The sequence below is a fragment of the Protopterus annectens genome, chromosome 1.part1 (assembly GCF_019279795.1).
Source record: "Protopterus annectens isolate FY-2018-M chromosome 1.part1, PAN1.0, whole genome shotgun sequence".
Lineage (NCBI taxonomy): Eukaryota > Metazoa > Chordata > Ceratodontiformes > Protopteridae > Protopterus > Protopterus annectens.
In genome coordinates, this window is record NC_056726.1 from 44,458,221 (window position 1) to 44,485,973 (window position 27,753).

Sequence of the window (27,753 nt, forward strand, 5' to 3'; positions counted from 1 at the left end):
CTGATGACACATTAGAGGTAGAGAAACAGTTATGCAGTGGGTTGGTATGTGTTCTGTAGTCTGCAGCTGATTTCATTACAAAGTAACCAAAATGCAGCACAATTAGTTCATTAGGGTAACTGGGGGGGGGCAGTCTGCCCCGGGTGGAACTTACTTAAGGGCGGTTCTTTTGGTCTACTCATGGCCAAATATGGTAATGTCTTAACTAATTTTGTAACCTGGTGGTGGTGAGAGTTACAAAGGTGCAGGTTTTTCTCTACTAAGGAGTGTAATGAAATAGACTTTGTCAATGTCATTGACAATTTTGCTAACAGAAAAGCAAGGAAAATAACACTGTAAAATGGTGTAATTAATTCTTGACCTTGAAAATAAACATAGTCTATTCTTTTTTTCATTATATGTTATTTTTACTTTTTGTCTAAGTATGTTTAATGTATATCATGTTGTTTTTTTCATGAGGTATGGGCAGCAAACTCAAGGACTGCCCCGGGCGGCACAAACTTTAGCTATGCCACTGAATTTGTTACTCGGGCAATAAATTAATAAATAAAAATAGCCATATTCAAGTGAAAGGTAACAAAAGTAAGATGGAACAGGACTGGTGTATAGTCTTTGGTATGCAGTGTAATAAAACAGATGTAAAACTAATAAGTCTTTTAGCAATGGATTGACTGATTACTTTTAGGGAGAAAACTATGGATGTTCGAATCACATACATTCTAAAATATACAACTAATGCTGTCTGAACACTAAAGAGAGTAATGGTTTCAACAGCTTCTAAGCTATGCTACCCTGAAGGAGTCAACTTCATGTCTTAAGCATTGTGAAGGCCCTAAGGAACTCTTAAGTATGCTGAAGCCACCAATCATAGGTTTATAGATTAGTAATAGCCTAACTGCCCTTGTGGTTTATTTTAAGTCTAGCCAATGACCCCATGTGAGAATCAAACCCTGCACCTTGTGTATGTAAGGTAAACACCTTAACCATTATGTCAACCTCCCACAGCCTCAAGTGGCATTCAGTTGGCAAATCCTCACAATTTCCCTCATATAAACTACAGATCCATAAGTCAGTTACAGATTTCAGCTTAATTAACAAATAATACACAGCATAATTCTAAACTACAATTTAACTACTGAAAAACCTATGTCTGTTTTCATCAATATTTACATCAATAATGTAAACAGATTCACTGGCCTTCTCACAGGTATATTGTTATTATGAAGGAAAAGGGGAAAAAAGAAGGGCAAAAGGTGGAAAGGTTGGAGCACAAGAGGAGGGGGGAAATAACCGTTTAAAAACACCCTATGGGATCTCCCTAAATGTCAGCATTTCCAAAAGCCTTACCACCAGTACCTCCTGTAAGTTTCTATATAATACACATATATGTATCATAGTTACAAGTATCACCACTCCCAATTCAATTAACAAATGAAATAACTTTGCATTTCTTTACTTGTGTTACTTTAGTTGTGGGTATGCACTAAAAGCAAATAGCCCATGCAAGCAATTATGTACATTCATAATAATGACAGAATAATAAGAATTAGAAAACAATAACCACACACCAACAGGTATTAACCTCCTTTCAGTTCCACCCTCCCAACACATCCACCAACAATCTTATTTAACCACTGAGATCTGCAGCTATAACCGATCAATGTGTTCATTAACTAAAATGCCACAGCTGCCCAATTTAAGGTGGTTTTCTTGTTTGTTTTATGTGTCTACATTCCTGGCGAAACTGTAGATAACTATGAGCTTTTAGGCACTCCTACAGTTCCTTTTGCTTCCAACCATGGCACCAACCCCCGGGTGAGGTTGTTGATGAGGAGAGACATTAATATGGGCAACAAAGTTGGCCCCACTACTACCAGACCCCGAGGTGGGAATGGCTAACAGCATGGAAAGGTGAAATGGAAGGTGGAGTAGAACAGAGTCTGGTTGCCCTGAGTGTTATATATGCTGCTTGCACCAGGCTTCTTTCCCTTTAGGTCTATCTCCAGTGATGTGCAGGCTGGCATCACCTCAGTGGTCATGCATAACACCCCTAGGGAGATGTCTCTGCCTATCTGGTGATGTGTCCCTTAGCTGCTCACCTACCTACTGCAGCTATGACTCTATTATAATTCTTGATACTACCACCAGGGGCTCATAACCATCATGCCCCAGGGACTCCTAACCATCATGCCCCCAGGGACTTATAACCATCATGCCCCAGGTACTCATAACCATCATTCCCCAGGGACTCATAACCATCATGACCCTTCACATCCAACACCCTTCCCTTTGAAAAAGGTGGGCAGGTTACAGCTCATTGCTCCTCTCCCCCTCAGCCAGCTTTTGCAGGTGTTGAAGCTGGTAGCTGAACTAAGGACACCTGATCTGCAGTCAGAACTTTATCCCTCCCTATATGGCTATGGAACTAGCAGGTTGTTTCTTACCGCTTCAGATGACTGACAAGAAAGTTCCCTCGTTTGCATGACAACCTGATTTCATCAGTTTATCTACATGCTGCATAAAACAAACAAAACCCTGAATTACCACTGTATTACTTTCTGCACTTTCAAAGCGATCACATATCCAGGAGTCTTTGCACTTCAAACCTTGAAGAAAAAGAAACTGCATTCTAGTTTCAACCTCATTCAGTTCAACAGAATAAACCATATCACCCTTATACATGCCTCATGAATTTTAGAGAGTCTCCCCTTTCATACTTGGGAGTCATTTTAAATCAGTCCAATCCTTTAAAGTACACAGCTGCTCCTATTTCTTAAAAAGACAGGTGGTAGAGGTTTATCAATGGATTATTAAAACTCAGCAAATAAAAAGTCTTAGAACCAACATTGTTAAATGCAAGAAAAAATGGAAAGAAGAAAAGAGAAGGTGTTGTTTACAAATTAAAGGACATCACTAGAAAAAAGATGACATAGCACTTTATATCCCGTGTACCACATGTATCTCTTACTAACAACAAACCCTGTTTTGAAATAAATGGGTCAGGAGATGACCATAATTTTCAACAGGCAAAGAAAAGAACAAATACAGACAAACAGAATAATCAAATGGGCAAACATGTCCAAACTTCATATGTAAACAATTGTACATGTTTTACTGCGGGAATGTGATGCAGTTTGAAATATGTAACTGTGGAAGCAAGAAAGCATCTTCCAAAATTCAAAACTGATGTCAACAGAAACTCCTGCCTGAGACTCATATAAATAGACAAATAAAAAAGGCTAGCTGACAGAACTGATGGATTTTCTTGCTGGGCATTTACAGAGGGTCACAGTGGCCTGTAAGATGTACAGACTGCATTTTGCTTGTGAAAGCTACAAATTGTTTGGGGTCTACACTAACTGACACTTTGCTGTAAATCATCTGCTCAGAGATTTTATTTTGAAATCTCTTGTGTGGGATTATTCCTATCTCATATGACAAGGATATTATATTCAATTTCAAGTAGTTATGACTGGTGATTTTCTTAATCTATAAATTTAAGAGATTGTGCATTAAACGGGTGCTATTGACTGTTTGATATTTGCCTATCAAACAGTAACAGATCACCTCTAAACAATACATTTATCTAAAGATTTGTTTATTTTAAGGGTAAACTGTAATTTGTATTCTTGGTTTTGCTGGGGTAGATTGGTTGGGAGCAGCATTACCATAATTGCAGGAAAGGTTACTAGCACTGCAGACTTTGTGTGTGTGTGTGTGTGTGTGTGTGTGTGTGTGTGTGTGTGTGTGTGTGTGTGTGTGTGTGTGTGTGTGTATCTATCTGTCTGTGCAATGTTAAAGAAGTTTCAATTACTGCTGATGGGACTTCACTAGCAGGCACTGGGCTCAGTCTTTAGACACATATTAGGAGTCAGTGGGTAGGATTATATGCCCAACCTCTACAAACAATGATAGCATTCTGGAAATAGCTAACACATGCTTCCGTGTAGGAAGAATTCAACTTAAATCTTCCAGACAGTTTCTCTTAGATACCGGAGGCAGCTGAGGGCCATGGATTCCAAGTGGACTTGACAGATGAGGCAGCAGAAAGCAGCTGTGATCAAAAGGTTTGTGGACTATGCCATGGCAATAACATGGTGGTGGATATCACTGGTGATGGATGTTGTCAAAGTAAAGGAAGAGGTCTTCTGTGCAAAAGAATTTAAGTCATCAAGTGGTTCTCAGGTTGCAGCCAAGCACATTTTATTTTTAATGGAAATGGGCCACACACATAATAATCAAGGACAATCAGAGAAATTTTTAAAACATAACACTATTCATGGTAGACACTGACAGAATTGTAGCATGTGTACGTATTAACATTTTCAAGTATAATATGTCTATAACTCTAATGATTTATATTATTTAGTAGGGCAATTCACCACCTTTTGCAAGAATTCCCTCATACGGGCAGGATGGAAAAGGACAAGGTTATGTTTTAAGTTTAAATCACTATATAGTGGTGGTTTATTATTAACATTATGAGTTGAGATGTACCCATATGAAAACTTTGAACTACAGATGTTTGAATTTTCATCTGGGTGAACATCTCAATGTTCAAAAGTTTATATTAGCGAATGCAGTGTGCATTTGCTAACATAAACTCGAAGAATTGTACAGAGATTGCGGTACAGTGCGGTTAGGAAAATTCATCCCTTTCCTCACTGTAGTGCGATCTTGGGAGTTGGAATATATAGTTAGCAGGGGGTGTGGGGGTGCAGCTCCCCAAAGGAGGGGTGCAGGGGGACTTGCCCATCTGCAAAAACATGATGTTAGGTATAGGAGACCATGTACAGTGAACTGCTAAACCTAACATCACATGATGCTTTCGAAAACAATGCTGAATCAGCTGAATTCGTTCAGTTGATTTAACATTATAACTTGTTCTATATTTTGAATTTTGAGGTTTACTTTCGATATGTGGGTCAGAAAATTATTCTGACCTTCGACATATTGAAAGTAAACCTATAGTGGTTTGTTGTCACTTGTATATACCCAGTTCCAGCCCAGCACATACAGCAGTACAATTGCTGTCATAAGCAGATCAGCTCCGTATAAACACTTCCTTCAGTGACAGCCAGCTCTCTTTCATTTGATATTCACTATGGACATGTATCCTTGTATACAAATAAAAGAGAAATAAAAAGAAAAGAAAAAATGGTCACTACTCCAGCCTGCTCAATTTGTCTTCGTAACTTAACCAGCTCTCCATCTAACATCTTCATTATTGATATCCAAACCTCTTTCTCATTCATGCAACACACTACCCTCCCCCCCTTTTCCCGTCCAACTCATTTGAAAATATCTGTCATTTTTGCCAAAGGAAAAAAATAATAACAATAATAGTATTTATGCAATCTGTTGGGTTATTACTAAGTTGTATTTTCTTTTAGGCTCTGCATTATGGCTTCAATCTCAGAATTCAAGCACAGATGAAAACAAATTTCTGAAGCAGCCAGGTTGTTGTTTGAGGTGTTTCCAACAAGAGAAAATAAAATGGCAGAGTCGGGGTAAGTGTCTGAAAAGACATCAGCATCTGAGAGTCTTCAGACAAGCAACAAGGAGAGCGACCAGGAAGGAGGCAACCATTCAGGGCCCTAAGAGAAATTGTCAGCTGATACCATCAGGTATGGAGCAACCTGATCTACAACTAATGAAGAGGAGATCCTTGTTGGGGATATAGATGAATATGTAGAGGTGTTTATTGATGCTTTGAATAATGAAGGTAAGGAGAGATTAGGACAGATTATAGGAGTGAGCACTAATAACACCCCGGATAGAACCTGCAATCCAGCAATTAGAGACAAACTTTTTAGTGGCTCATTCCCATGATCACCAACTGTGCACCTGGGCTCGGACATACCAGCAATACATGGTCAAAATAACATCAAATCCTTTAACTTAAACAACAACCTGGAAGACAAGATTAAGGGTTCAGCCATCACTGCATAGATATATATCACAAGTACTGAAGGAGAATATTTAGAGAGGGGATTTTATAGTCATATTTGAGCAGATAGATGCCAATGGCATACAGAGGATTATTGATAATGACCTTAAAAGCTCCAAAGACCTCATGGAAGCCTTGGTAATATTAGGCAGGCTTCAACCCAATACCTTAAATGTAAAATCTTGGGACATTTAAGTAGTGGGGTTCATACATTTCATGGATATGATTTTCGAGAAGGGACTCTCAATTGCCATCCTATTATTAGGTTATTTTCTGATTGTTAAGTGAAGATCATGTTTTAAAAGGGGGGTGTGGGTTGGTACCACTATAATTAGAGATTCAGGAAGTTAAAGTCCAAAGACAAGCAATTAGCTTGGAATATCAGACACACTAACACATGGCTCAGCATCATGGTGGACAGTCTAAGAAATGACCTTAGGCTGCCAACCAGTAGGTCAATCTCCTGTCAAAATCAAATCCTGCTGGGCTTTCAATGCTGGCAACTGTCACTGGATATTTTGATGGTTCCCTCACATCTGCAACATTTGTGGAAGGAAACACACAGCTGCAATATGCTGCCACAAAGAGTTCTTTTAGTTCAAACACATCACAGAGCTGAACTCAGCTTAATTCTGAAACAGTAACAAGACAAGGGAAAAGCATATTTTCATAGATTCACCAAAAAACATATTTTTTGAATATTTAGGTAATCTTTAATTGAACCATTCACCCATTTATCTAAAGATTTAGTAGATTATCCAGACCAAGATTTGACTGTATTCATTACTGAAGGTTTCTCCAAGGTTTTTTCCATATAGTCCTCCATTCAAAACAAGCACTCACCAAGCAAAGATTTAACATCTATAATATTCAAAAAACATATAATCAAATCCTAAATGTCCAAAGAAATCCAATTAGACAGTATCAAAAGTCCATTTTGTTCACCAAATGCTTTAGAAGCATTTATTATTTCTCCGTTAGATTTGATCACTAAAAAGAAACCAGAAAAGTACTGGTTAATCCATCACCTGTCACACCCAGAAGGATATAATATGGTTAATGATGGGATACACAGAAAGAACTCATGAGTATAATATTTTTCAATGGAAGATGCAGCAGCCATCATAAAACTAATCAAGACCCTTGGCTTGCTGAAACTGATATAAAATCTGCATTTCAAGTGTTACTCATCTGACCTCAGGATTGGCATAAGCTAGGAATGGAAGCTGATGGCAACTATTGTTTTGATACAACTATGTCAATAGGGTGTTCAGTGCCATGTCTTGTATTCTGCAGTTTCAGCAAAACACTACTGTGGTACTGAAAGCAAGTTAATCCCACCTTACTTGGGATTTAATATCATGATAATTTTTAAATCATAGCTGATGGTGAAACACATACTAAGGTAGATCTCCAAGCCTTCATAAGAGTTCCTAATTCATTAGGCTTTCCCTTAGCAGAGGACAAAATAGAGGGCCCAGTCAAGGTTTTAACATTTATGTGTACTGAATTAGATTCAATCCAAAGCTGTTTTTGTTTAACAGAGGACAAGATTAAGGTTTCCAATCTGGATGCCTGTTTTTTAGCTAGCATGAGGGTTACCATTAGAAAGATCATGGGGTTACTAGGTCTCCTCGATTTCACTTGCCAAGCCATATCACCTGGCAGAACTTTCACTACATCTTTAGCAGACCTACTGAAACAATGTCAAAAGAAGCAGTACAGGGTCAGGGTTAATGGCAAGTCAGACAGGACATCAGATTGTGGATGCATTTTCTGCAGAGTTTCAATGGCACCTCTTTTTGGCAGGACAGTTGGGTTTTAAATGAAAACCTTCAACTGTTTTTCAATGTCTCATGTAAATTCAGCATGGGTAGGTACTTCAAAGGACAATGGTTTTCCAAGTCAAACATTGCTCCCCTGCCAGGAGACGGGACATTACAATTTTAGAAATTTCCCCCCTATGGGTTTCCAGCCAAGTATAGCAAGATCAGCTCAGGAGCAAACACTTAGTTTTTAGATCTGGCAAGAAAGCAGTAGTTGTGGTCCTTACCAAATAGAATCTTCTAAAAATGTTTGGGTCAACTCTGCCTTAAGATTACTGCTTTTCATCTCTTTGCAGATCAATACGTCCTTTACAGCAAAACACATTAATAGCACCAAAACAAACTAGATGATGTGCTTTCCTGATTACAGGTTCAACTATTCAAAAAATAGGCACTTCAAGCAGACTTGCTTCACACTCCTATTCTAGAAAATATTTGCATGATTGGAGAAGGTTAACCGTAGCCTGGTTTTAGAACTCATGGGCCAAAAAAACATCAAAACAGCTTACAGCACAGGTAAAAAACAATCTGTCAAATTTTTAATCAATTTAAATCATCAGAATTAGCAGTGATCTCTCCAGATTATTTTATGCTATTTCCACCAATGCAAACTCAGAGATCTCATCCCATCTACAGTTAGAATTCATCTAGCAGCTTTAAGTTTATTTAGGGATTCCCTCCACCCATTACAGTTCTCATTCATTTAGAGTTGGCTGAACTTCTGACTTGGCCACTTCAGGTAATTTCTTGGAAAAGGTTAAGCAGGTGGTCCTCTAATGCTTATTTAAGTTACATCTGTAAGTCCTTTCACAGTTAATCTACAAAGTATATTATTTTGTTTCAGGTTTTACGGCCATCCTTATCTTTGGGTATTTATTTATTTTTAAGTTACATTTGTAAGTCCTTTCACAGTTAATTTATAAAGTATATTGTTTTATTTCAGGTTTTAGGGCATCCTTAGATTTGGGTATTAATTTATTTTCTGTTACATTTGTAAGTCCTTTCACAGTTAATTTATAAAGTATATTGTTTTGTTTCAGGTTTTAGGCCATCCTTATCTTTGGGTATTCATTTATTTTTTTAAGTTACATTTGTAAGTCCTTTCACAGTTAATTTATAAAGTATATTGTTTTGTTTTAGGTTTTAAGGCATCCTTATCTTAGCATATTCATTTAATTTTTAAGTTACATTTGTAAGTCCTTTCACAGTTAATTTATAAAGCATATTGTTTTGTTTCAGGTTTTAGGGCATCCTTATCTTTAGGTATTCATTTATTTTCTAAATTACATTTGCAGGTCCTTTCACAGTTAATTTATAACGTATATCGTTTTGTTTCAGGTTTTAGGACAGCCTTATCTTTGGGTATTCATTCATTTTCTATGTTACATTTGTAAATCCTTTCACAGTTAATTTATAAAGTATATCATTTTATTTCAGGTTTTAGGGCATCCTTATCTTTGGGTATTCACTTATTTTTTAAGTTACATTTCTAAGTCCTTTTACAGTTAATTTATAAAGTATATAATTTTGTTTCAGGTTTTAGGGCCATCCTTTTCTTTGGGTATTCATTATTTTTTAAGTTACATTTGTAAGTCCTTTCACGGTTAATTTATAAAGTATATTGTTTTGTTTCAGGTTTTAGGGCATCCTTATCTTTGGGTATTCATTTATTTTTTAAGTTACATTTGTAAGTCGTTTCACAGTTAATTTATAAAGTATATTGTTTTGTTTCAGGTTTTAGGGCATCCTTATCTTTGCATATTCATTTATTTAAGCTACACTTGTAAGTCCTTTCACAGTTAATTTATAAAGTATATCGTTTTGTATCACGTTTTAGGGCATCCTTATCTTTGGGTATTCATTTATTTTTAAGTTACATTTGTAAGTCCTTTCACAGTTAATTTATAAAGTATATTGTTTTGTTTCATGTTTTAGGCCATCCTTATCTTTGGGTATTCATGTATTTTCTAAGTTACATTTGTAAGTCCTTTCACAGTTAATTTATGAAGTATATTGTTTTGTTTCAGGTTTTAGGGCCATCCTTTTCTTTGGGTATTCATTTATTTTTTAAGTTATATTTGTAAGTCCTTTCACAGTTAATTTATAAAGTATATCATTTTGTTTCAGGTTTTAGGGCATCCTTAATCTTTAGGTATTCATTTATATTCAAAGTTACATTTGTAAGTCCTTTCACAGTTAATTTATAAAGTATATCATTTTGTTTCAGGTTTTAGGGCATCCTTATATTTGCATATTCATTTATTTAAGTTACACTTGTAAGTCCTTTCACAGTTAATTTATAAAGTATATCGTTTTGTTTCAGGTTTTAGGGCATCCTTATCTTTGGGTATTCATTTATTTTTAAGTTACATTTGTAAGTCCTTTCACAGTTAATTTATAAAGTATATTGTTTTGTTTCAGGTTTTAGGGCATCCTTATCTTTGGGTATTCATTTATTTTTAAGTTACATTTGTAAGTCCTTTCACAGTTAATTTATAAAGTATATTGTTTTGTTTCAGGTTTTAGGCCATCCTTATCTTTGGGTATTCATTTATTTTTTAAGTTACATTTGTAAGTCGTTTCACAGTTAATTTATAAAGTATATTGTTCTGTTTCAAGTTTTAGGGCATCCTTATATTTGCATATTCATTTATTTAAGTTACACTTGTAAGTCCTTTCACATTTAATTTATAAAGTATATCGTTTTGTTTCAGGTTTTAGGGCATCCTTATCTTTGGGTATTCATTTATTTTGAAGTTACATTTGTACGTCCTTTCACAGTTAATTTATAAAGTATATTGTTTTGTTTCAGGTTTTAGGCCATCCTTATCTTTGGGTATTCATTTATTTTTTAAGTTACATTTGTAAGTCGTTTCACATTTAATTTATAAAGTATATTGTTTTGTTTCAGGTTTTAGGGCATCCTTATCTTTGCATATTCATTTATTTAAGTTACACTTGTAAGTCCTTTCACAGTTAATTTATAAAGTATATCGTTTTGTTTCAGGTATTAGGGCATCCTTATCTTTGGGTATTCATTTATTTTTAAGTTACATTTGTAAGTTCTTTCACAGTTAATTTATAAAGTATATTGTTTTGTTTCAGGTTTTAGGGCATCCTTATCATTGCATATTCATTTATTTAAGTTACACTTGTAAGTCCTTTCACAGTTAATTTATAAAGTATATCGTTTTGTTTCAGGTTTTAGGGCATCCTTATCTTTGGGTATTCATTTATTTTTAAGTTACATTTGTAAGTCCTTTCACAGTTAATTTATAAAGTATATTGTTTTGTTTCAGGTTTTAGGCCATCCTTATCTTTGGGTATTCATGTATTTTCTAAGTTACATTTGTAAGTCCTTTCACAGTTAATTTATAAAGTATATTGTTTTGTTTCAGGTTTTAGGGCCATCCTTTTCTTTGGGTATTCATTTATTTTTTAAGTTACATTTGTAAGTCCTTTCACAGTTAATTTATAAAGTATATCATTTTGTTTCAGGTTTTAGAACATCCTTAATCTTTGGGTATTAATTTATTTTCTAAGTTACATTTGTAAGTCCTTTCACAGTTAATTTATAAAGTATATCATTTTGTTTCAGGTTTTAGGGCATCCTTATCTTTGCAAATTCATTTATTTAAGTTACACTTGTAAGTCCTTTCACAGTTAATTTATAAAGCATATCGTTTTGTTTCAGGTTTTAGGGCATCCTTATCTTTGGGTATTCATTTATTTTTAAGTTACATTTGTAAGTCCTTTCACAGTTAATTTATAAAGTATATTGTTTTGTTTCAGGTTTTAGGCCATCCTTATCTTTGGGTATTCATGCATTTTCTAAGTTACATTTGTAAGTCCTTTCACAGTTAATTCATAAAGTATGTTGTTTTGTTTCAGGTTTTAGGGCATCCTTATCTTTTGGTATTCATTTATTTTTTAAGTTACAATTGTAAGTCCTTTCACAGTTAATTTATAAAGTATGTTGTTTTGTTTCAGGTTTTAGGGCATCCTTATCACTGGGTATTCATTTATTTTCTAAGGTACATCTGTAAGTCCTTTCGCAGTTAATTTATAAAGTATATTGTTTTGTTTCAGGTTTTAGGGCATCCTTATCTTTAGGTATTCATTTATTTTTTAAGTTACATTTGTAAGTCCTTTCGCAGTTAATTTATAAAGTATATCGTTTTATCTCCGGTTTTAGGCCATCCTTATCTTTGCATATTCATTTACTTCTCATGCCCTTGCCAGATCCTCAATTTGTCCTAATGGCACAAACCTTGGCCTAGACTGTAAATAATTTCAGATATCATGTAAAGGATTTCCTGGATTGTCTTGGAGTCAAGTATTTAGTCCTCTGTCCCAGACTGTAGGAGAGACTTTAAATCTGGACACAATCATCCTTCATGTTGGGAGGAATGATCCGGGCTTTACTCCCCAAAAAACAACATCTTGCATGCTGTATTTTACATGATATATTAATAATCAGACATACCCACCCCAACTTTTTCATTCCATGTTAAGCAACTGTGCCCAGACTGGGCTGGATCAGTGCCTTCAATCAGCAAGTGATACAACAGGCTAGAAGGCTTATCGACCACATGGTAGCAAATGCAAGCCCATTATTCGGTGTAGCTATAATATTTAAACAGCATCTAAACATCCAGATCTTAAAATCATCAGCTCCACAAATAGGCAATGAAGAAATAATATATACCAACCTCAAAATAAACCAAAACAAAACCATCAACATAATTGGATGCTACTTCCCACCTGGCCAAAACATCCCTACACTAGAAAACCTCCTCAGCTGGTCTACCCACCATCTCCCCCAAGAAACTATCATTTTAGGTGATTTCAATATTGACTGGCAATCCTGTTCTGGCAACCATCCAACTCATCATGTAAACCTTCATGGCTTCACCCAACTAGTCCAGTCGCCAACCAGGATAAATAAAAACTCCAGCAAGCACACTACCCTGGATTGGATTCTAGTCAGTAAGAGCCCCCACTCATATATAACAGGCTGCTCATCAGATAGCCTCAGTGATCACTCCCCAACATTCCTACTGAAAAAATACCTATACCAAGCTAAACCTGTCGTCTACCGTCAGATACGTAAAAAAATACACTTTAACCCACTCACATTCATCTCATCCCTCAAAGAATGTAACTGGCATCCTCTAAAGTACCTCAGTCTTGATGACGCAGTTGAATTTTTTAATACTAATTTCCTGAGCATCCTTAATTACCATGCCCCCATAAGACTTTCCATAATTAAAGCACAACCCTCCCCATGGCTACAGAAAAACCACTAAGTCAGAAATGAAAAACAGGGATAAAGCCTGGGAGCACTGGCGCAAAACCAAGACCCCCTCAACTAGACAGAAATTCCTAGAACTATGCAATAGAGTCAAAAAGCTAATAAAACAGGACAAATTCAATACTACCAGTCTGCCCTAGACTCCTCCGAACACAGCCCCAAACAATTCTGGTCCTCCATAAATTCCATCCTCCACCCAGGTAAAGTCAGTACCCCTCCTCCTAACATCCCTCACTCCTCAGAAAATATTGCTACCTAATTCAACACACACTTCACACAAACCATACCATCACTAGCTAAACAACACAACCCCCCCCCTCCAATCCACACCTTCAACTACTAATCTCCCCACTGCCTTCTCTTTTTCTCCTGTACCTACCTCCAACATAAAAAAACTCTTAACTAAACTTAAACCCACCAAATTATCAGCAGACAACCTCCCAAGTGAATACCTACAAATCGCAGCTGATGCTCTGGCCTACCCAGTATCCATCTTGATTAACCGATCTCTGTCAGAAAGTTATGTTCCCACACTGTGGAAAGTATCACATATAATTCCCCTCCACAAAGGCGGACCCTCCACAGAACTAACCAATTACTGCCCCATAGCCATTCTCTCTCCACTCTCCAAAATACTAGAGAGATGCATACACTCTCAGGTCTCAGACTACCTCCTTACTAACAACCTCCTTTCCAATACTCAGCATGGTTTCCGACCAAACCATAGCACCACCACTGCCTTACTCTCCTTTACTAACACTATCCTTCAGCATAAAAATAATGGCTATCTCTCCTCTGCTACTTTCCTAGACCTATCTAAAGCATTTGACATGGTCCCACACAAACAACTTATCTCTGTCCTCAATAACCTATCCTTCTCACAATCAGTCACCAACTGGTTTCAGAGTTACCTGTCTGACCGCCAACAATCCGTTGTATGGCAGAATGACATATCTCCCCAACTACCTGTCTCCATAGGGGTTCCCCAAGGATCCATCCTTGGACCCCTACTCTTCTCTGTTTTCACAAATAATATAGCCTCTGCCACCACACATGGCACACTCATACAATACGCAGATGACGCGACCATCATCTGCTCAGCCCAGTCCCTACCCAAACTGCAAAAAGTCAGACAGGAAGCCTTTTTCTCTGCTGAAACTTGGTTATCCGATGCCCAATTAATACTCAACCCAAACAAAACTAAACTACTCATCTTCCAACCCACCAAACATACTCAAAACAACTCTCACTTTAACATCACAGCAAAAGACAACACCACTATATACCCAACTGAACACACCAAATTGTTAGGAGTGGAAATAGACAATAAACTAAAATTTGACATTCACATATCCATGACCATAAAAAAAGTCCACAAAAAACTAGGAGCGTTATACAGAAATAAGCATCTTCTCACCAAAGCAGCAAAGATTTCAATAGCAAATTCCCACCTTATCTCCACCCTACTTTATGCCTCTCCAATATATACCAACCTAAGGCAATGTGATCTAAACAAGTTAGAGACCTGCTACAACAAAATTGCCAAATGCAAAATTTGCCACAGGGGCATCCTACCGTAGTCACCACTGTCTCTCACTTGCTGAACTGGGCTGGATTGAACTCCCTCACCTCCTTCAATGGTATCAACTCTCACTCGCACACAAACTAGTAAACCATCCACTAAATGTCCCATCCCTCCAGAATCTACTCCAACCCTATCACACCACCAGACCACTAACATCCAGCAACAAAAATCACTTGCAGATCTCTAAAGCCAATAACTCTGCTGGTGAAACACTATTCTCTTGCACCATAGCCAAATTATGGAACTCCCTCCCACCCACAATTACCTCCGTACCATCATGCACCCACTTCAAAACTTTACTAAAAGTGCACCTAAAAACATGCTGGCTATATCCTTGCAACTCCCACTCTAATATCACCCACCCCATCCAACCACTACCTTTCTTTCCACTCCACTAACTACCTTGATTATAGCAAGCTCAGATGCTCATAAGCCTAGTACTTATACAGCAGGAACTTCTTATTTTAACATTTGTTAATGTCTGTTATGTACTTCACAGATAAAGATTCTAGTTGTCTACTGATGTACTATGTTCTTCATCTGTAAATATGTTGTAAGTAATTGCTATGTAAATTGTTAATCGCTATGTAATCCAATGTAACTACTGTCTGTTTATTTTAACTGTGGAGCTTTTCTCCCCGGGCCACTGCTGAAAATGGACCTATGTCCAGTCGGACACTCCCAGTCAACAAATATAAACAAATAAATAAATAAATAAATTATTAGAAGTCAGTGTATTGAAGCACCTAGAGTTATACGACCAGGATACCATGTGGTGTAAAAAAGATGGGATCCACTTACTGGACTTAGGTTTGGACTTCATCAATGGAAACTACAGTTTGTTTTTAAAGGGACATTTTTCGAACCTGCAGTTAGCATACTTAAGCAAGAATTTCAGTAATACTTTAATGGGATATTTATTTCCATTAAATGATTTGCAGTTTGGCTTTAAGATCTAAGCCCAGATGTGTTAACTAGTAACAAGGGGTAACAGGCTTAGAAGCTTGGTGTGCTACTCTTCATTGACTCAGCCCCCCTTTTTGTTCACATTCTGCCCCCCCTCTTTTTTTACCTTGTTTGAAATTGATGACCAAGAATTAATTTCATAACAGAACTGCAAAGCTTGTGGCAGGATTTGTGGTTGATGGTTACTGTAATTAAATCAATTTAAGGCTGTTCAGGATGGCTTTATGGCATGCCACTTGATAACAGGCCCATGGTTGTATTAAATTAATTTGGTTATTCTTGTAACAAGCTTCTCTGATCTTTTTTTATTGGGTACGGAGTCCAGAGACAAAACCAAAGAACCACTGTAGGGAAGATGCCAATTAGTTATTGTTGAAGCATGAAAAAGGTAAACCAGTTTTGATGAGAAAAACTTATTCCTCAGTCAACTTCCTCAATTAACTCATAGGCTTAAGATCTCAGTTTACCAATCGATTGATGTCCTACCCTAATAAGCCTTCAGTAAAGACTATGATATTGTGAATACAACTGGCAAAAATTAGATTTCTTCACAGGGTTGTTTGGGTCACTCTCTGTAGAAGAATCAGGAGCTCAGCAATCCAAACATATACTGGAGCAGAGTCACTGTTCCTTCAGGCCAATAACAGTCAGTTGAGGTGATTTGGGCATATAATGAGGATGTCCAGAGGCACAGCCCACTGGGATGAAACACTGTGCAGATCCTAAGTACACTGGAAAGGTTATATCTCTGAGGTTGTCTGGGAGCACCTGGAATTCCTCCAGGATGAGCTGTGGACTATTGCTGCGGCCAAGGAAGTCTGGTCTGCCTGTTTTGTTTATTTCCACTATAAGCTATGGCAGGATCAGCAGCTTTGAAGATGGATTACTAATGAAATAGATTTAATGTGAGAGAATACAGCCACATGCACAAATGCTCAAGACTTAAAGAAGCTACTTTTGAGATGCTTACTCAGAAGCACCTGAGGACTGCCCAGGATTTGATGTGGACAGTTGCTGCGGATGGGGAAATCTGGTTTGCCTGCTTAATTTGTTATTGCCATAAATCTTATCAGGACCAGCAGTTTGAAAATGGAAGGTTAATAACACAGGTCTAATGGGGACAGAGAATGCAACTCAGGACTGGCAAGACCAGACAGGAGGAGAAGGCAACTACACACACCACAAAACCAGCCTCACATAATGCTACCACTCCACTGAATCAAACACATAAACACACAAAGACATACTCGGAGGCTCTGAGTAAAAATTTACCTAAACAGCAGAGGCCTCCAAAGCAGACACCCAAACAACTGCTACCTCAAGACACCCCACAAGCAACACATAAACCACAAAAGCAGTGTGCAAAGCAGTCACAGCCCTTAAGGCCAAATACAACACCAAACATACTTGTCATAGGTGACTCCATAGTCAGACACACTGACGTCCCACTCACCAGGCTGAACAAGGAGAGGGTCACAGTAAGCTGCCTATCGGGCGCTAGAATCCGCCACATAACACAAGCACTCGGGTCACTCCGCGGCAAGTACAAATATGACACAGTCATTGTCCATGCTGGTGTGAACGACCTGAGACGTACCTCCCTGGACTACATGAAAAGAGACATAGAGGAGCTCTCTGATTATGTAACCCAGGCAGGTATGACCCTAACCCTGAGCAGTATCCTTCCTTCACCAAGAATGATGCCACAATATAGAGACAAGATGATCAGCTTTAACAATTGGCTTAATGTCTGGTGTCATTCAAAGGGGATCCAGTGTCTGTCTGCCTGGGATGACATGCTTGACAAGCCACGCTGCCGCAAGGGACGGCTTGCACCTGTCACCCTGGGATTCCGGATATTGGCTAAGGCTCTTGCCACCCCATAGTGCCTTTTTTAGGCAAGGCTCAAATTCTAAACCTACCACCCTAGAAAACAAAAATGGGAAGAAACTGAGGGTAATGCTGCTCAATGCCAGAAGTCTAAATCTCAAAATGCACGACTCGAGGCCCTTCTCAGTATGGAGAACATCGATGTCTGTGCTGTAACTGAAACCTGGTTCAAGGCTCCTGAGAGCACCCGGCACTATTAGGTTTTACCTCATATCATGCGTTCGCCCCAAAACCCGGACCACACCACAAAAGGAGGGGTGTATCCATATTCATAAAGGATACCCACACCTCCAGGTTGGTGGCAACGCATCTAAGCTCGGAAACCATCCAGGTGCAACTAACCATAGGCAAAACTGCTCTACAAATTGTAGCATGCTACAGGCCACCCTCTCAAACTCAGGAACCCCACACAGCCTTCCTGAAGACACTGGAGGGTATAAATGTATCTCCAAACACCATCATATTGGGTGACTTCAACTACCCGAATATAGACTGGGAACATTACTCAAGCCCTAACTTTCTAGCCCAACGGTTCCTGGAGTTCATAAATTCAAATGCCATGGAACAGCTAGTCACTGTTCCCACGAGAGGAGAAAATATACTAGATCTCATTGTCACAAACATGGGGACAAAATGCTCCACACCGGAAGTATATCCCTCATTGGTGAGATCTGATCATAAACTAATCTCACTGGAAATCCACATCCTGCCCCCACCCCAAACAAAAGACCATAGTGAAGAACTTCTCTAAAGCAAACTTCACACTACTCAAGACTGGTGTGGTATCCTTCAAGGCCCCTGAGCCAGTGGAAACCACAACCCAAGCTGCGGAAGCCCTTACAAATGCCTTCTATGAACACCTCCAGGACTGCATGGATCAGGCAATCCCAAATAAAACCAAGACTCTTTCCACAAAGGGCAAACGTCCAGTCTGGTGGACCCCAGCCATTAACAAACTTTACAATAAGAGGAGAAAGCTATTACATGATAGAACAAAATCCATAAAAGGGAAGTCACCCCTGATCATTATTAGTAAAAAATACGAGCACTCATAAAATCAACTAAGGCCAATTTTGAGAGAAAAATTGCCATGGATTCAAAGGACAATCATAAGGCCTTTTTCAGCTATGTTAGGAACCTGGGTGGAAACTCCCAGATATGCTCAGAATTAGTCCAAAATGATACAAAATCACTGAACCCACAGACATTGCCAACATACTGATAGATAGGTTCAGTGCAATCTTCACCCCCGTCTCCCCCCCTAAAGGAGAGATAACTATCCCAGCCGAGTGTAGCCTCCCAGACATCTCAAATGCGCAGGTGAAAGCTGCACTCTCTAAAGCTAAAAACACAGCATCAATGGGACCGGATGGTGTCCCCGGCTGTGTGCTACACGAGCTAAATGAGGAATTAAACCCGCACATAAGGCAGCTGTTTAATCTCAGCCTTACCACAGGATACGTGCCCAAGGAGTGGCGTACGGCAACTGTAGTCCCACTCCACAAAGGCGGTGCCTCTACGGACCCTGGTAATTACCGCCCCATAAGCTTAACAAGTCTAGTCTGCAAAGCTATGGAGAGGATCATAATGGAGCTCATAAACAAAGATATAGGGGACTTGCAGACATTGGACCCGACCCAGTTTGGCTTTGTCAAGGGAAGATCATGCCTTTTGAACTTGGTCGACTTCTTCGAAACAGTCACCAAGGCCATTGATGAGGGAAAGGCAGTCCATACAGCCTACCTTGACCTTGCAAAGGCTTCGACACAATACCCTACTCGGTATTGTAGAAAAACTTACCAGCTTAAATGTAAACCCATATGTCACAAGATGGGTTGCAAACTGGCTTAAGGACAGAACCCACAGGGTTAGAGTTGCTGGCGCTGTGTCAGACTCCAAGCCGGTCACAAGTGGTGTCCCACAGGGCTTGGTCCTTAGCCCCTATTGTTTGGCATCTACTTCTCAGAAGTACAGGCCAACATAGGAGGACTTTGGCTGACAAAGTTTGCAGACGACTGCAAACTGGGCGCCATAGTGGAAAGTGCATCAGACACGGATATCCTTCAGAAGGGACTCACGGAAACAGATAGCTGGTGCCAGAGCCATGGCCTGAAGTTAAACGCCAAAAATGTATAGTCATACCCTTCGGGAAAAACAAGGTAACCCCAAGCTACCATATAGGTGGCAATCCACTAAGCACAGAAGAGGTTATCAGGGACCTGGGGACCCAGGTTGACAGTGGCCTTTCTTTGACACTCACATTGCTAAAGTGGTTAGAAAGACCTTCTACACTGCCCACCTGATCATGAAGGGATTCACATCCAGATCTAGTGAGGTTATTGTTCCCTGTACTCTTCACTTATCAGACCAATGATCGAGTACAATGCCCCATTCGGGATGTATCTCACCCGACATCTGCAGCAATTGGAGAGACCCCAAAAGTTCCTCACCAAAAGGATAAAGGGACTCCAAAATCTGTCATATGCTGCCAGATTGAAGAAACTCCAGCTCTATTCAGTCGCATACCACCTGCTCAGAGGTGACATGTGCCTGACATACAAGGCCATGTCCAACCCGGAATTAATGGACATGCTCCACCTCAAAAATCCAAATCCACCAAAACCACTAGAGCAAGCAACTTAAACCTTAGCACGGATATAAATAGGACGTGCTGGAGGGATAGATTTATCACTCAGAGACTCCCTATGCTGTGGAATAAAATCCCGGTCCATGTGAGGCAGAGCACCTCGCTGACTCTGTTCAAGAGAAATCTAGACCTGTGGATGGGAGATCGAGGTTTACCCGAATCATCTCTGTGTCACTGCTGGACAGAGGCACAACAAACTAATGGGCACAGTATTTTTTCATATAAGGGGTGGCGTAAGCCACAAAAATTTGGGCTAGGCTTATAAATGCCTTAGGGCAGATAGCCTAGTATAAACCTATGAACCTATGAACCTATGTCACCATGTTCAAGACTTATGGAACCTGCTTATGTGACACCCATTCTGACAAACACTAAGCACTGTAATAACTTACTTCCTACAAAGTAGCTTGCTGTATTTCTTAACAGTCATTACTTGTAAAGATTGTTTGGTTATTTTAAGTGCTCTACTTCTAAGAGAAGTTATTCGATTCATGACCTTTGCGGCTTTGGTCTGGGACGTGGCTGAAAAATGGACCTGGGACCATTCATTTATCCAGTTAAATAATTAAGGTAAACAAATAAAAAATGAAATACATTTTGCACATTCACCAGTAAGAGTAGACTTTAACTTGAAATGCAGTCAATAGCAAGATAAATGGCTTTCTCTTGTGATCAGAAATACCGCACAGCTAGAATACAGCAATTCAGATGCAATAAGCACCCAAAAGAGAAAATGTGGATAGATGCTATCTTTAAATGAAATGGGGGCATAAAATTATATAGCATCAGTTCAACATGTAGGATTAGCAGTTAAATTCATGGATGCCTGTGCAGAGATGAGAGTCTGAGTTCTGCAATGGAAAAGTGACTAAATGACAATGGTGTTATGCAAAGCAGCTTATTTTTCAGTAGTACCTCAGTAAAGGAATTGCGTAAAAAGTCAAGTATTATAGAATTTAGTGACACTGGCACTAATTCTGTTTTTTGCTGGAGATCCTAATTTCTACTGAATTTCTTCTATGTCGTTAGACTATCCTTACCACTAGACAAAAATTTAACACAATCTGCAATTATTTTAAGAATATTGTTGGAAATGCACCGTCATGATGTTCTGTTCCCATCATTCCATCAGATTCTTAGGATTCAATAATCCCAATTTTTTTTATTTTCTATCTCCCTCATTCTCTTTCCCAATATCCATTTGCCAGCCCCACTTCTTTCTTCCAGTTTTTGGTTTCCATATTATTTTGTACACTCTACATTTTTTATTTATAATTCTATATATAATTTCGCTATCTTTTGTATTTGTTTAACCATTACTATGTGTGTTTCTGTACTGAACCTCAGCAGCACCCTGCATACCTCTTCAAGTGTACATTATTATAGTGAATATTCCTCATTCTGAGTCTTAAGAAGCCCATGTTCCTTGCAGTAACACACTGAAAGGGTCTGTCAAACATTCATGTTATGATGCTTTTTAACTATACCTTTCAACTGTCCAGATTTTTGCAGACTGTGCAGATTTTTGCCTCACATTTTTGGTCTTTTCCTCTTAAAAACTGCAATTTACTGGGATGATCCAAGGATTGGCATCACTAAATAAATGAGTTTTATACTTCACACTTCATATCCCTCAAAAATACATGCTAACACAAATCCTCTTACTCTAATGACTTTCTAAGTTTATTACAACAATATTTACAATCTGTCCCTATTTTAGGCCTTTGACCCCCCCCCCCATTATGTCAGGCTTTGTCCAGATTTCTTGCACTTACATGTTGTTTAAGTGTTGTCAGTGATATGTACCTTTCAACCTCTATTCCAGAAAAAACACAATTTTATGAAAAACGGACCAAAAATATGAAGCAAAAATGTGGGCATTCTGTGAACATCTGTACAGTTAAGAGGTAATATAACACATAAATATGACATTTGTCAAAAGAACATTTTATTAGCACGAAGTGACACACACAATCCTGTTGCGAGCTTTCTATTCGAAGTTTTTAGTAAACTATTAAGTAACAGTTCAACATTTTTGCCTATCTGTTTCCACGTTACGAGATGCAGTGCTGCACGTTTTGAAGACGAAAGGTTGAGAGTTGTGCCGAACTGAACCTGCAGTAAATCCTTATGGATCGCAAACGAGTACTACTACTAACTAGAGTAAATAAATAAAACCTGCAGCCGAATTACTTCAACACTTTGGCACTGTTCGGCAAACAGCGCCATGTTCTTAATGCCCTGCTCCATTAGGTTGCGTTTCCATTAAAATAATGACATAAGTAAAGAACTCGGTGGTATACTGTCCTTCAGCACGCCCACTGGAGGCATCCCTGTTTTCACAGCTGTACTTATGATGCAAGTGCATCCTTCTCAAATGCACACTTCATTATTTGAAAGAGTCAGCTGTTCTACATCGCAGCTGTTTGCCTAAGTTCATGCCCCATTTGTACTCATTTCTATGTCCCAAACATAATTACAGATTTATAGGAAACACTGCTCTTTGGGGTCACAATACACATATGAAAGTAGCTAAGCTGTCAGTGACAGAAAACGAAATGAATACTTCCACGTGGAAATCAGCAGGAACCTTGGAAAACCCTTTCCGCACTCAGTTGTACTATACAGAAAAGTAAATAAATCTACAATAAAAAGTTAATTACATCACAAAACTTAAACTTGTACTCTTTTTTCATAAGAATCTGGCTGGACCATATCTCCATTATACAAATGCAATGGCACGGTGCAGCGGGCACTCGCGTTGTACAACGTGCCTGCTTACCCCCAAAAAAGGTGCATGAAATCATGTTTTTGCTTCTTGGCACCCAACTTGCAGACTAAATGACACGTCACAACCAAATGTGCAAGTTCTCACTCTAACCATATTAGGAAAGTCTGAACACAACAGGGAGACTAACTTTGCAACTTGTTTGCCAGATTACATACCATCATCCGAAAAAATGGTATTAACTTCCATAGACACACTGCGCCTGCAGCCAATAGTAGAATTCACCTCACTTCCATTTGCAGTCCATAGTATTCCTTCAGTTATTCACCGACACCAAGGAATCCACTTCCACCCTGTTTAGCTCAGATGGGGCTGAGGAAAATCCAGCAGTTTTCACTCTTTACTCTGGTTTGCATAGAAGTTGCAAATGCGGCTGTTGATTGGGTTAGTACTCTGCCAATCGTGGTCCAGTCGCGTAACGCCCTTCCAAAATGAGTCGGGATGCTGGAGTCCCGGCGCGCATTCCAAAGGTCACGTGGGCCGCCAACTTGCTCCTCTTTGTACAGCTGTGCCAGGGGTGTATTGTCTTCGGACAGCGAGCGCCTGTTGAATGGGAACGCCTCTTCTTATAGTTATAATATGATGATACGTGGTACTCGGCAGCCATATTATGGGGTCAACCAAAACAGCTGAACGTTATTACTCAGATAAGGAGTGGAATTCTTCTACATGAATGAAATAACAGCTTCAATTTTAAATGTAGTTGTAAAGCTTATGCCTCCACAGAGTGATGCAAAGCACCACGAACCCACCGACCACATCCGCTAACACCGCCGCCAAAATACTTTTTTTAGATTTCTGCAATTAAACCATCAACATGTGATAAACTATACATTATACTTTAAGGATATATTTTTTACACAATGATTTGCCAAAAGATAGAAACATCGGGGCTGGGCTTCGCTGCTTTAAAACGAAACTCAGACTTTAGTATTTCAAACCTAGAGATAATAATATGAAAACATTTGCTATTAATCCCACACGTCACATTAAATCGATTATTAAAATCAAAATCAGGTTTCAGGATCACAAATAAGGGAAAAGTGAAAACAATCTGACAGGAAAATCTCATATTTTTGAAAAAGCCTACGTGTTATGAAAAGAGAATATATATATATATATATATATATATATATATATATATATATATATATATAGCAAATCAAGTTTGACAAAATACCTTATATGTAGACAATTCAACATTTCTGCATTAAAAAAATCATAGCACTAGCCTGTGCTGATAGCCAAAAGAGGAACACTGTCTTTACAGAATATACAGTCATAGGTTCATACTAGGCTATCTGCCCTAGGGCATTTATAAGCCTAGCCAGAGTGTGTGTGGCTTTCACCACCCCTTAGGATGAGAATACTATACCCATTAGTTTGCTGTGCCTCTGTCCAGCAGTGACACAGAGATGATTCCCGGGGTATAGGTTCATAGTCTTTAGGCAATGTGCCCTCCGTGGAAGGTTGGGCGCCGGGCTGGCAACTCGACACCGTAAAACTCCACTGCCAATCATGAGCGGACAGATGATCCGCTGTGGCGACCCGTAACCGGGAAAAGCCGAAAGAAGAAGAAGAAAAAGACAGTCTTCTCTTCAGGTAACAGACATCGTAGTTATTAGTGATGAAGATTCTGTACATGCTAATCCAATTTATGTTATTTAATATTGTCTACATAATCCTTAATTATGCCAACTTTTATGAAAACATTTGGTGGATATTGGAGGAGCAAGGGGAAAATCTGAGAACTTCTTATGCCATGCCTAAATCACAGCACTTGACAAGTATGAAATGACCGCGCATATGCCTAATTGTTTGCGATACAATTTCTGCTGTGTAAATAAGTAAAAACTTGAAGGCAGGGTTAAGAGGACGCCAGTGCGTTGATACAGCACTTCTCAAACACTATGCCATAGTAGCAATTAATGGAGTGCAGACTGGTCACCGTGTTATTGTATAACAGTGTACCTCCTTATCCAAGCGTAGTAACGCGCAGTGTAAACTGCAATTGGCTTATTTACTTAATTATTTGTTTAATAATGTCTTCCTCTTAATTAGATTCATAGAAAATAGTACCTTGTGTGACCAGCATGCAGTTGCAGTCCTGAATAAGACTGTCAGAATTATTTAATAATAATAAAAAAAAAATCTTTAAATATCGTTGCATTTTACATCTCCACTGTTTCATGTGTTACTTTAATCAATTAAATGCACGCTGGTTTCAGCCACAAAGCTGTCGGTATAACGTTATCATTTTTTGCTTACACAGCAGCAGGAGCCCAGCTGTGTGAAATTATTCAAATATCATAGTGATATGGTAACAAGGCCTAAATGTAAGAGGGACTGACAGACAGGTGACGATTTTTAACTAAGTGGTTATACAAGACAGCAAGCCCCAATGTACTGTACTGTACATTTTCCTTATTTCTTCTAAATCTGAGCATGTGCCATACAGGGGTGAGAACACCACTATTCTTGCATACAGAAAAATGTTGTGCCCGTGACAAATGGAGATACTGCCAGCACAGCTATCTGGAATTTTGTAAATAATTATATGTCATTTGTGAATATCAACATGATTTATATAAGATGCTTGTATTACAACTGTATTATAACTGTATGTCATGTGTATATCAAACTAGGTTTGTATAGACGTGTGTTAAAAAGGTATTTTATAAAGTGCTTGTGCTTAAAATGTAACCACAGTGGGCCTACTGGAAGAGAACATAAATGTACATACACTATTGTAACTGTTTAAATGTATATATTTTAATAGTGGAAACTAGAATACAGGAGGTTATCTTCAGAAAAAATAGCTGAAATTAAATTATTTTATGGCTATGCAATAAAATATGGTTTCTTTCCGTTTTCAAGGCAAAAGCTTTCTGTGTTGTCTTCAGAGGGAACCAATTACTACCTCATGAAAGCGTGAAGGAATGCAATTGTTTTATGACTTCCAGCATCTGCCAGAGATCTGAGGGAAGCCCTTGTCTATGTATTTTTACAGATAGATGCTAAATGCTGCCAGCTGCCATCAGTGGTTGTTTTGGGGCCTGGGAACTAAAAGTCAGATGGCAAGAAATTATGTCATTCTTCAAGCTATCCCAGAAGTAGTATTTTAGATATTAATTTGAGAAGTTTCTTTGTGAGACAGGGCATTCTGTATTCTGTCTTGGAACTGACAAGGACCATACACTGTAACATCTGCCTTGTTCTCTGTAAGCAAGTTACTAGGGAATAGTATAATTCTCTTAATATAGCAAAGCTTAGATATTTTTCTTTATTTATTTAAGATTGCCCTGCAATCTTGTTTTAAATATTTCCTGTGGTATTTTTGAACTCTGATGTCACTGTGATTATATGCCGAGTATTTTCTTGTGCTTTTATTATTTCTTATTAAATATATTTAAACCTTTAACTGTGGCTGATCTGTCTAGAGATATTTACATTTTTAGAGTACTTGCATATTTATTTGGTGACACAGGGTGGGCCACTCCTAACAACCTTGCTGTTGGTCAAACTACCATTTGTATTAATGTTAATATTACACAGTAAGATTAGACACCCTTTGTTAAGGGCCTTGAAGTAACTGATAAGGAGTTGGCTGGTGTCAGTGATAACTACATTATAATATGGGCAAAAGGGTGTATAGCTAGCAAACCTGTACCGGACGTTTGTGTGTGTGTGTGTGTGTGTGTGTGTGTGTGTGTGTGTGTGTGTGTGTGTGTGTGTGTGTGTGTATGTGTGTGTGTGTGTGTGTGTGTAAATCAAACTTCAAAGAGTGTGTGTGTCAGCTACTTGGGCAGGGACACAAAGCACTGGTTGGATAAAGAGGGTGCTACAGGTCATGGCTTGGCCACAATGCTGAGATCTCAACTCTGTAGCTGTGCCAGTGGGGAGTCTTATTGGGGATCTGGAGAAAGAGGTTGAAACCAGCCCCGGACAGACTGTGATCTCTGTGTGCTCTTAAGGGAAATTGTACTTGATGCAGACAGCTGCATCTGGAAATACTGTGTGTGTACCTGTTATCCTCCCAATGTACGTCCCCCACTATTGCCAGTGATGAGGACTGAGGCTTCATGATTACTGGTCCAGTGGTGGGGCATCACATATTGGTTGACAGTGGTGGGATATCCACATCACATATTGACTGGCAGTGGTGGGATCACCACATCACATAATGGGATTCAGTGGTGTGGATATTGAACTCCTGTAGCCTGTAAACCTAAAGAAGGTGTTTGTACTCTCAAGTAGCCACATGGTAGACAATCATAGTTTCATATCACAATAGTTTTATTTATTATTTTGTTTGCTTATTTAGTCAGGGAGAGAAGGCAAGGATGTCAGCAGATGATTATGGCAAGCTGACAAGGAGCCAGTTGGCTGAGATGTGCCAAGCCAAAGGACTGGTGCATGCCAGCCTGACTAAAGTGGAAATTATTGCAGCCTTAGCCACAGCTGCATCACATACCAGCAGCCAGGAGGACAACCAGTCTGGCCTTGAGGATGTACAACTCTCAGAAAATGGACAGTTCAATTTTTCCACAGAGGACTTAAAAATCCATCCAGAATTAAAGAGACTTAAACTGGAGGCCAGACATTTGGAAATATAATCAGCACAGAGACTGCGGCATTTGGAGGCTGAAGAAGATGAGAGACTGATACATTTGGAGACTGAAGAAAATGAGAGGCAGAGACAACATGAAAAGGAAATCCTGATTCTTCGCCAGGGTCATGGAGGTAATGGGGAAGGGAATAACCGAACCCCAGAAGCAACTTCCACA

General features: G+C 38.7%; 1 protein-coding gene across 2 annotated transcripts in view; it reads right to left on the bottom strand.

The window, feature by feature from the left end:
- The window catches only part of ARHGEF10 (Rho guanine nucleotide exchange factor 10), a 2,254,368-nt gene extending 2,231,082 nt beyond the window's left edge, over positions 1–23,286 (bottom strand). For both annotated transcript variants that reach the window (XM_044073505.1, XM_044073484.1), the window contains exon 1: positions 23,125–23,286. The gene's annotated coding sequence lies outside the window, so the exon portion shown is untranslated. The remainder of the gene's footprint in view (positions 1–23,124) is intronic.
- Between the last annotated feature and the right edge of the window lie 4,467 nt (positions 23,287–27,753).